Here is an 11,305-nt window from a genome sequence, read left to right on the forward strand (position 1 = left end):
TCCTTCCCTGCTCGTCACATAGCGCAGCTCCACCCCGCCCTAACCTCGCTCGTACTAAAAATAAAATGATAATAACGTAATGTTATTACGTTGTGTTATTATCATTTTATTACTCCTGTTGCACTCAGTGGGGTGACGCTCCTCTGCCGTAGCAGAGAAGTCGCCGCTGGTTGTATCTACTGTAGACTGGAGACACCGGAGGACTCATGGTGGGGCACCGCTGCTTGAGACCCGTTCCATGTGCCTTTTAAAGACATTCATCACCTTCTCTCACTGTGATCGGACTTAACATTATGACTTTATGCTCCTTGATGAGGAAAACTAAGTGAAAGCACAAATGAATATTTATGAATTGTATGGTAGAAAACGGGAGAGATGTTTTTGGGAAAACTTCAACATACATAGGGCCTCATTTATGAAAAGAGACGCAACGCTGCGTGAAAACAGTGATGCGTCACTTTTCATTGCGCCCTCCTTGCAACATGCTGGATGCGTCATATTTCCAGTATGACGCATCATGTCGCAAGGAGTCACAGATATGTCAGTATTTCTGACGTATCTGTAGGCGTAAAAGTGACGCATTGCTGGAGTGTGTCACAAAAGTGTCGCAACTCCAGCAATGTGTCCTTTCACAAGGGACAAGCCCCATGTGAAAGGGCCTGCGTCAGTCTTACGCTTGCTGTGAGGCAGGCGTAAGATATTGACGCATTTGCACACTAGAAGAGGCGCAGTGAAATCTCGTAGATTTCACTGCATCACTTCTAGGAGGCGTACATGCTTGGGAATGCCCACCCTGCATACATTATAACTGACGCAGGTATAAAGTAGCGCAGGGGTTTACAAAGTGACGCATCTGCTTAAATGGGTCACTTTGTAAATAGGGCGCAACAGGAGGCATGTTTTACGCCAAAAAGTTACGCAACGGAAGCGCATAACTGTTGCAAGGCCTCATAAATATGGCCCATAATGTGCACACCATTGAGCAATGATGTTAATCCTTTGCACTGATAAATTATGGCGAGCAAAACTGGCAGTTTAGTTAGACAAAACTCCGACCTTAGATGTCCCTGCATTTTCAGCACAGACAAATAATTTGACACTTTCTTTGCTGCCAGGATGAAACAACTGGAACAACCTTCTTCAGTGAGATTCATCTAGTGCATCAGGAGCATGATCTTAACTTCCACAGTGGAGACACCACTCCAGGCACATAGATCCGGTTTGTTACAAGGGCACTCTGACTCAGCACAGTCTGATCAGGACCATCCACCGAATTGCAGACATTTCCCTATTGAGACACATACATAATAGATACAAATATATTAAACTGTTTTCGTGGCTGTTTTTTATGGTTGCACATAAGCCTGAAATTCTAAATACGTTTTAGAACATAACTGGAAGCGTAGAATAACTAAGGCATGCATGTTATTTTAAGACTTGTGTAAGGGGGTGTTTTCTGTTGAGTGAAGCATGCTGTGCTTATGCTGTGGGCAATAACGTGCAGGGTGTAGGTCCAGCAAAGAATGACTAAATGCTAAAAAAAATCCCAACACGTTTAAACAAGCAGCATACTCTAATGTAAGAGCCACGGGGATCGCTCAGCGTAGAGGGCGGGAGGGAGAATCCTTTGGTACTACAAACGGGGACTCCTTCAGGGGGGGATTGGCCAAAGGATAATTCTTGCCTCCTAAGGTTCAGGGCTTGGAGGTTCACAGTAATAACTTCCTCTCACCAGGCCTCGTTGGGTGCTGATGCTGCTTGCCCTCTCAGACCCTTGAATGCTCTAGGCTCGCACAACACTTGGCCTCAGAACGCTTCCCTCAAAGCTCCTGACTCACTTCCGGTTCATAGCCTGGCCATCCCTTCTACTTTACCTTCTTCCTGTCAGCTCCTTTCCCGCTCTATGTTTTAATGTGCCGCGTGCCTGTGCAGACTTCACAGCAGAATAAAGGGACACAACACTTCCACCTGATCATCATAGATTCTGGTTATCAGGAGGAGGACTCCTTATGGCTTTTCTTGCATTAGCACATTCTCACCTGACAGTGTTAGTCCGGGAAGCTTATGCCTATCATATTAAAGTGCAGCAGCATGATTGCCAGTGTGGCACCATGTGTGCTGCTATTTCATTAACTATTACTAAAGAACAAGGGAACCCTCTAGGTAAGCAAGGACCTGGGGTATCAATTAAGTAAAAAACAACGGTCCTTGACAAGGAGGAAATAAAAATTACAATAATTATAGGCCACAATATGCACTATAATGAACAGGAAGTCCAGCCGGACTTCAAAATGTATTCAATGACTAAATAAGGTAAATCAAACAGAACAACAATGGAGCAGTGGGACACAGTCCTGTATCCACAATACTAGACATACAATACAAAATACATTCAACTAGGGATTTTCAGGCATTTAGGGAGAACGGGAGCAAAAAGGTAATCTTACAATCTGTTTGCTTCACATATGTGGAAAACACATGATTTTTAGGCACATGATAGTGAACTAGTGTTTAGACCACATATTATGTTGACGGCGTTTCGATCCAGTTATAAATAGTGGATCATCATCAGGACATTCAGTGCTAGCCTGAATTTAAAAGCCTAGATCCGGTAGAGAGGGCCGATTTCAGAATCAGGAATGGTCGGCCTTCCAATCGCGGAGCCTGGGAGGGTGATTCTAGATCGGCTGGCAGTGCGGTTGGGCGTAATGTGCCTCGCAATGTGCCATTCAGCAGTAGCCTTAGAAGGTTGAGCCACAACGCAAGTGGTAGGCTGGGGTGCTGGTTGGGAATTAAGGCGTATGATGCCTGCATGGAGCCTCACGATTTAGAATCCTTGGTAAGCGCAAGGGCTAAAAGAGCAATGCTGAAAGCGTGTAGCCTGTGAGACAATTTCCTGATGGTTGGGAGAAGTCAGGGATGCAGAACCGGGTATGGTACCTGCAGGATCGCCAATATGAACCTGGCCACGGAGCGCGGTGGCCTGTAATAAGGCTCCTGAAGTTCGCAGTGGAACTTCCAAGGACGTCTCGGTGCACGGCGCGACTGTGCACCTCCCAGGCTCCGCGATTGGAAGGCCGACCATTCCTGATTCTGAAATCGGCCCTCTCTACCGGATCTAGGCTTTTAAATTCAGGCTAGGATTGAATGTCCTGATGATGATCCACTATTTATAACTGGATCGAAACGCCGTCGACATAATATGTGGTCTAAACACTAGTTCACTATCATGTGCCTAAAAATCATGTGTTTTCCACATATGTGAAGCAAAGTAAGATTACCTTTTTGCTCCCGTTCTCCCTAAATGCCTGAAAATCCCTAGTTGAATGTATTTTGTATTGTATGTCTAGTACTGTGGATACAGGACTGTGTCCCACTGCTCTATTGTTGTTCTGTTTGATTTACCTTATTTAGTCATTGAATACATTTTGAAGTCCGGCAGGACTTCCTGTTCATTATAGTGCATATTGTGGCCTATAATTATTGTAATTGTTATTTCCTCCTTGTCAAGGACCGTTGCCATTTCATTAACGCCAGCACTGGACAGACAGTCACTACCTGCTTAGTTCACCCAGGCTCAGCATGCATAGGTGGTCAAGACACTAAAAATGCGCAATAGTGCATTTTATTGGGGTCATGCCGACCACCACATTAAATTGTGTTAGTCTAACGCTTGATGCGTGGTACTTGACAGGGCTGAATGTGGTTAGAGTGAACTGATTCCTCCCCTTTTGAGGCTTTGCATATTGGAGATTTACTGCACTCCGTCAGTGCTCTCTAAGGAACAGGGAATTGATAACATGTGATATCCAACCCTATTTGTCATGTGTCATGGGCGGATATGATAGATACTTACTAACGAGATTTAGATTCAGGACTTTCCATCGTCTGATCACCCACCCAGCTATCAATGATTGGTCAAGGGAACTTTGTCGATGCCCTTGCGACAATATCTCATTACAAACTACAATACATGCAATTCTATTCTGCACATTTTATAGTTATGAAAGACGCAGATGGATAATATCCCTATTAAAACAGGGAGGATGAAGGCAATGCCACCCTGCCTTCATGCATCTGCAGATGTTGGGAAATTGTTACTGTATTACCTCCTTGGTGTTTTTTTTAAAGAGTATGTTAAGGACTAGAAAATGCCTATGTAATTAAACCGCAAGATACGTAACAGGTTGGAACTCTCTAGGGTGATACAGGTTGTCTTAGGAACTGTAGCTTGTTTACATATTTTATTAACTTTTAGGAATTAATATTGAGGAGATGTGTATTGATGTATTCTATATGTAAATGATCATGATTTATTATTTCATATGCCTGCTTTTATAGTTTTAATGTTTAAAATCGAATGAAGCTCGTTTTAATTTGATTTGATTGGAGTCAGGTGACAACGCACTGTAATTACACCGGCCAAGCAGCAGCTCCACAGGGACAATGCAATCTTGGAGGGACCATATAATGTTGCTCTGCACTGCACATTGATACGTGGCCTACTATTAGGCCCAACTTCAACACAAGCGATCACCAAATGGACTGCACTAGAAAAGCAGAAAAACTAGTGGTCTGGCCAAGCCTTCTATCCACAATGTGTGGTGTAGCAGGTGTGCCAGCACCACTCAGGTTTGCAATGCTGATGGGTGCTTTAGTTTATTGCAAGGTCTGTTCTGCATGGGAATACCATTCGGAGTCAAGTGGCAGTAGGCTATTATTGCACTGGTCTGGCTGCAGCTCCACAGGAATAATGCAGTCACAAAGGTGGCACTCAGTGCCAATCTCTACTGCACAGTGAGTGGCACATGCTGCATAAGGCAAAGGCCTGTTCAGTTGGGCTGGGCATAATAGACAATTTTCTTTAGCCCTCACTATCCCTCAGACGGGGCCGTGCTGGCTGGACAGATGACAAAAAAAAAGAAAGCAAGTGAACAAAGCGGTTAGTTTAAAACTCTGGTCAGACTGAGACCAGAGGCATAACCAAGGCCCCTACATTCTCTGTGGTGCAGGAGGGCCCCCAACCTTTAAAAGGCCCCAAGACCTTCAGGGGGCCCCCATTCTGCACAAAGCCTAAGATTATTTATGAGCTCTTGAGGACCCGGGGCCCCCTGTTGTGTTGTGTTCTAATCTAGGACCCCGATCAATACTGTGACCTTATGCCCCTATTCGGCTATAATCCATTTATACCCCTATAATGGCATAAACGATCAAGAGGGATATTTCAGAAACTCTTCTCTGGCCTAACACGATCAGAGCCACATTTCAGAATCTCTTCCTCTGCAGCTCATTAGAGCAAATGACACAGCAGAAGCCACTATCTAAGATTCCTAGATTACACTCCGAGTTCTTCAACAAGATAAAACTCAGCAACCTGGGAAAGCCCCGCTTGCTATGTTTTGATTAGTAATAGAACTCTAATGAGCACTGAGAGACGATCACTTCCTAGTGACATCTTTATTGACGTCTTATGTCCAAAAACTTACGTCAAACAAGGCACCTTTCAGGTATAAATATTACCAACGTTGCCTTAAGCAAACGCTGCCTCAACGACATTGATGATAGCGATGGTGTGGTGAACACAGGAGCAGAACAGCTGTCCCTTACAGAGCCCAGCAGATGCAAGCTGCCCACAGACGCTGCCCCTCCTCCTCCTTGACGCGCTGAGAAAGACGCTGTCTTTTTTCCTGCCGAGAAAATCCAGCTCCGGCGTTTCCAGCCTACTCTTGCGAGTGACTGGGATATCGAGCCCTGAAAGGAGATACAAGACCTCCAACATTCTATTTCAGAGGTATGGTGTTGACTAAACCCTTAGAGAGAATTCTTGAAGCAAACCTTGGCAAAACCAACTTAACTAAAACTGCTGCTCACTTACTCCCTTCCAAGTATTAGGCTTAGGTCAGGTACACTGGGGTAGGCGTAGTTAGAAGCACCAGTTGAGTACGTTAGCTGAATGTATATATGAATGTATATATTTTATTCATTTTAACTATTGTATGGCTAAGAAACCATATAAATGCTTTTACAGTATTATTTCGCAATCCTCATTTTACTGTACGCACTTTTTATAATAACGAGTCTTGCAATTGTGGCAATTCATTTCTCTTGCATGAGAAGAAAGACTGTTCAATAAATAATACCTTTTTATTGAAAACGCCCGTCTCTCTATTCTCTGCATCTTGGTGAAAGTAATCTGCACAACTGACTGAGTAAAATAACTGTCTATTGTTTCACACGACTCTAGAGATTGACTCTTATTCTAAGGAGCAAAGTTGTCATGTTTATGCGGTTGTTGGAAAACTGAATCCCTTCTTGTCTGTACCAGGGAAGCTGATCACTTCCTATTCAGTCAAGAAAGTTTCCAGTGACCTCTGAGCTAGTTGGTAACAAACCCAATTAAGTTTAGCATAGTCAGTAGAGACCTGGAAGACCGCACTTCTACGTCTATACTGCTATTTATGTTATTCCAATGCGCAGGGCCTATAGGGAAAATAGGAACTACACTACATGGCGCCCAACGTTTGGTAAGGCGATAAAACTAACGCAAGACGTTAGAGTAACTCAGTCGTGCATTTTTCACACAGAACCCTTTCTACCGTAAATACTCCAATAGACATCTGGAATGGGTGAAAGGTTAAAATCCGCCCGAACTTAGTAGGAAGAGATTCCTTTGTAAAGCTCTGGTTTATTCAACGTTGAAGGATACAGTGTTCCAAAATATTGTGCACCTAATCTTTGTCTCCTTGGAGACCTGCTCTGCAAAACATTTCTGACAATAAAATGTCAGACACTGAAAACGGAACAGTTAATGCCGCAGTAAATGCGACTCAGCAGGGTCCCGATGATACAGGGACTAATGAACCGGGTGCGATAATCATCCCGGTCAACATAAGAAAATCTATAACGTCAAAACTTAAAGAAAATGGACTGACCACACAAGGTGGCACAGTCGTCTTCGTGATAGAGGCACACGAATATCGGCAGACAGAGGTATTCTATTCATGGATAAAATTTCCAGCGGCAAACACCGAAACACACGAGTTCCACTATTACAAAATAGGGGATCCACCGGAAGAGTACGCTCCTTTCGAGGAGATTGAAATCCCATTAAAATTCCAAGAGCACCTGCTCTGGTTTAAACGCGCCCTAAAACATAATGATCATATTACCATGCTCGGTCCACTAGGTAGACCAGGAGCAACGTGGCCGGTTCTAGCCAGCTACACAACATTAATTAAAATACATAGACAATTAGTCCAATATGTAATGCGGACTGCTACAGTCCAAACAGCTGTTAATGTACCACAGCTGACTCCTCATCAGGGGAACACCAATAAAATTACACCACAGAACATACAATCATGTCTTGGTAAAACACCGATAAAACGGGAACAAAATCCTATCTGGTTAGCGCAGAAAATTATTCAAATAGAGGCAGTATTTCCGAATACTACCCCTATTGAGAAACCCAGAATTCTGACCATCTGCCTTCCAATGGGGGTCGCACCACACGTGGAGGACTGTGACACTTGGGGTACAGTTTTTGCTTCCATTTACACAAAAACACATGGTGTTCCGTCAATGGCGGTAATACCAGAAGTGCTAAAACAGATTCAGAATGAATACGGTCCAGAACCTGCTTTAACTCTTGGTATGAAATTACTGAAAGACTTCAAGCAGGTCTCGGCTATATTACTAGCCAATATAAAAGGAGAAGCAGCATCTGTGGCGATCCGCCAGAAGTTGAAGGAAACAGATATAACAGATCAACCAATTGAGCTTGCCAGAATTATAGAAAAATGTTATGAAGAATTAGGTAGAGACAGCTTGGGTGGAAAACCAGTAAATCCCCAACTGCTCGAAAATCCTGAAAAATTATTTATTAAAAATAATTCAAACACTCCGAAAAAGAGCTGGGATGGAAATAAACAATCCACTCCCAAAGAAAAAGTTTTCCAGTCCAGAGGAAGGTCTCCTCGCCGGAGGGAAAGAACTCCGACTCGAGAACACCAGTCTCCCCAGAGGGAGCCCTCTGAGAAAAGATATAACCTTAGAAATAGGGATAATTTGAAGAAGCCTGATAGATATCAAAGCATTGATACACGTCCCTCTCGATCTTTTTCGCAGAAATTGGAAAGAAGAGGACGGTCAGACCCAGGAGAGCACACCAAGTCCAAAGACAAGGAACCTGCTCAAAGTAAAAAATCTCAATTTCCTAAAAAGAAGGTAGCCAGTATTAGAGTAATCGAACATGCTGAGAATACTGAGGACACAGTTGAAAAACGGGGAGTGGGCACAGACAATGCTAGACAGTGCAGCAGAAATCACCATAGCTCGCAAGATCCTGATGAGTCATCTGGAGACAGTGGACACGAATGAATACATTCAAGTAGAAACTGCCGACACCAGAGTTAGCGAGCCCCATAAGATATACAAAATAACACTGCGTATAGAGGGTGATAAGACTAGGAAAATAAGGGGTCTATTTTGGGATAAATTCTCAAAAGGCTATGACATTCTGTTAGCTGAGAAAGATTGGCCCCCAGAGTTTGTCAGGGAGTGCCCTCGTGGCGAAGAAATGATTATGCCTGCCTTCTCGAATCACATTCCGATTCACACTAAATATATATATGCAAGGAAATGGGCAGTAGCCCAGGCACCAGCATTATATAAAAATCATGAAGGATGGGATGAGGACTCTCCTCCTCACAAAATCCAGTTAAAAAGTCAACCGACTGCACAAAGGCAGTATCCCATTAACCAAGAAGCATTTTAAAAACAAGTCAGGGAGATTTTAGATCAACTTGAATACCAGAGGGTGATTGAAACATGCACCTCTCAAATGAACAATCCTTTGTTTCCTGTCTCCAAACCGGACGATTCATATCGTTTAGCTTTGGATTACAGACACCTAAACTCATGTTGCAAAACATTTGCAGTACAAAATTCGCATAGTGCTGCACTAATGAATAACATAGTTCGCAAAAAATATAAAACGGCATTAGACATATCTAATGGTTTCTTTTGTCAAAACATTGCATCAGAAAGCAGATACTTGACCGCTTTCTCAGTAATGGGGTCTCATAAAAATTTCTGTAGGCCCCCACAGGGATTCAAGAATAGCCCAGGACTATTTTCAGCCAGAGTAACAGAGTTACTACAAATGTATGATGATGCGGCATTATCTTATGTCGATGACATCTATCTAACAGACGACGACTTGGAAACTCACTTGAAAAGAGTGAACACCATAATACTTGGGTTCGCAGCAGAGGGTTACAAATTCAACTTTAAAAAGTCCCGAATTGCCCATCTGACAGTATTATTTTTAGGATACGAATTATCAAGTGAAGGAAAAAGCCCAGCAGACAACTTCTTAGAGAAGTGCGCTGTGCTCCAAGCACCAAAAACGCTCAAGAACTTACAATCGATTTTAGGTTTTCTGAATTTCGGAAGAACTTACATTCTAAATTATGCGGAGAGGGTTAAACCTCTCTATGAACTAATTAAACCTGATTTTAAACCAATCACTTGGACTCAAAAACACACAGAAATTTTGAGATCACTGCAAACAGACATGTTAGCAAAAACAAAATTAGATACACGTGACAATACACGTAACCTTATAATCCGAGTCATCCCAGGAAGATGCGGATTCACGTACCTGACCTCTAATGAGGGAGAAAAGGTACCAATTGCTTACAAATCACACTTGTACACACAAGCAGAAAAAACATTCAGTCTCACAGAAAATACTGTGAAAGCAGTACAAACTGCACTAGCTAATGAAAGGGAACTAGCACACGGCAAAAGGATTAATGTCCTCACAGCGGAATCCGCCTTCGAGGCGCTATTCAGCCCAGTAAACCTGCCTACAGTGTCACTGGATCCCAAATGGATACAGTGTGTAAATCCTCTTGGAGCGGAAGATGTGAAATACTATTTCGCCCCGCAGTTCGAAAAACGGAATGATTTGACTTATGAAGAAGAATATCCTCTGCCAATCGAACTTCTGCCTCTCCCACAGTACGCCTGTATAATCTATACAGACAGATTCGTACAGCATTTCAACGTAGAAAACAAATCCTACGATGCAGCCTGCGCTATTGTTAAAGGTCGCTGGCTGTGCGGTAAATTCAGACCGAAAATAACAAAAACTGAATCAGTAAGAAACTGTTCGGCTCAGAGAGCTGAAATCAGATCTTTAAAGATGGCGCTTGAAAATGCAGAACGTGAATTCCCGACACTAATCGTGTGCGATTCGCATTTTTGCGTCAACTCTTACAATAATAGGTTGCAGAGCTGGATTCAAAATGATTACAAAGATGACACAGGTGCCACAATCAAGCATAAAATGCTTTGGAAACAGGTAGTTCTTTTACAGAAAGAACTACAAAAGACTGACGTGATACACACTCTGAGTCATCAACGTGATGGCGTTCACGTTGCAGGGAATTCATTGGCTAATACAGCCACAGTGGAAGCAACTAAACCGGCTTTTCGTAGCCACAAAAAAGCTTTCAGAAAAATACATAGACGGGGAAACCATGCTGGCAGTAAAAACGTCCGTAAAAGGCGACTGTGCAGCACTACCCGTGAACTATCCACTCAATTATGCATCCGTAATTGATGCAAACTCCGTTCCTTTTGCTCGAATCCCTGGAGTGGGGGATAGAGTAATTCCAAACACGAACCGGAGAGGTTTCCTTACACAGGAAGCACATATGGGGTTGGGTCTGAGACACCAAACAATCAGGGACTCTCTGAAAGAATTACAGTCAGAGTACCTGTGGCCGGGAATGAGCATAGATATTCAGGATTTTGCAAAAAATTGTGAAGACTGCAACAGAGATCGCAGTGGAGAACCGGCCAGCGTAGTGTCAGGAACCCTAATAGAAAGCATAAGGCGTTCTATACGCATAATCAAAAAAAGAGAAATGCGTCCCAATATATGTTATTTAAGACTAAAATTCACTTAAAAAAATGTGGCCCCAGCGCTCGGCTGACGCCAAAACGGTTATAAAAGATCTGCGAGTCTTTATCGGCACATACGCAATTGCCATGTTCCATTCTGACCAGGGTCCTGCTTTCAGCTCTCGAGCTTATAAGGAGGCCATGGCCAGCATGGGCGTTGGCTTGCGATACTCTTGTTCATCACACCCTGAAGGGAACAGTGTAGTGGAAAGAAAAAACCGGGACATAAAGCAATCTATAACTGCGAAGGTATTAGGTTCGGGTGATGGGTGGGTCAAACATTTAATAAGTGTCCAGCTCAGTCTTAACAATTTGCCAAGAAATTCTCTAA

This window comes from Lissotriton vulgaris, chromosome 3_1 (assembly GCF_964263255.1).
Source record: "Lissotriton vulgaris chromosome 3_1, aLisVul1.2, whole genome shotgun sequence".
In the NCBI taxonomy this organism is placed as follows: Eukaryota; Metazoa; Chordata; class Amphibia; order Caudata; family Salamandridae; genus Lissotriton; species Lissotriton vulgaris.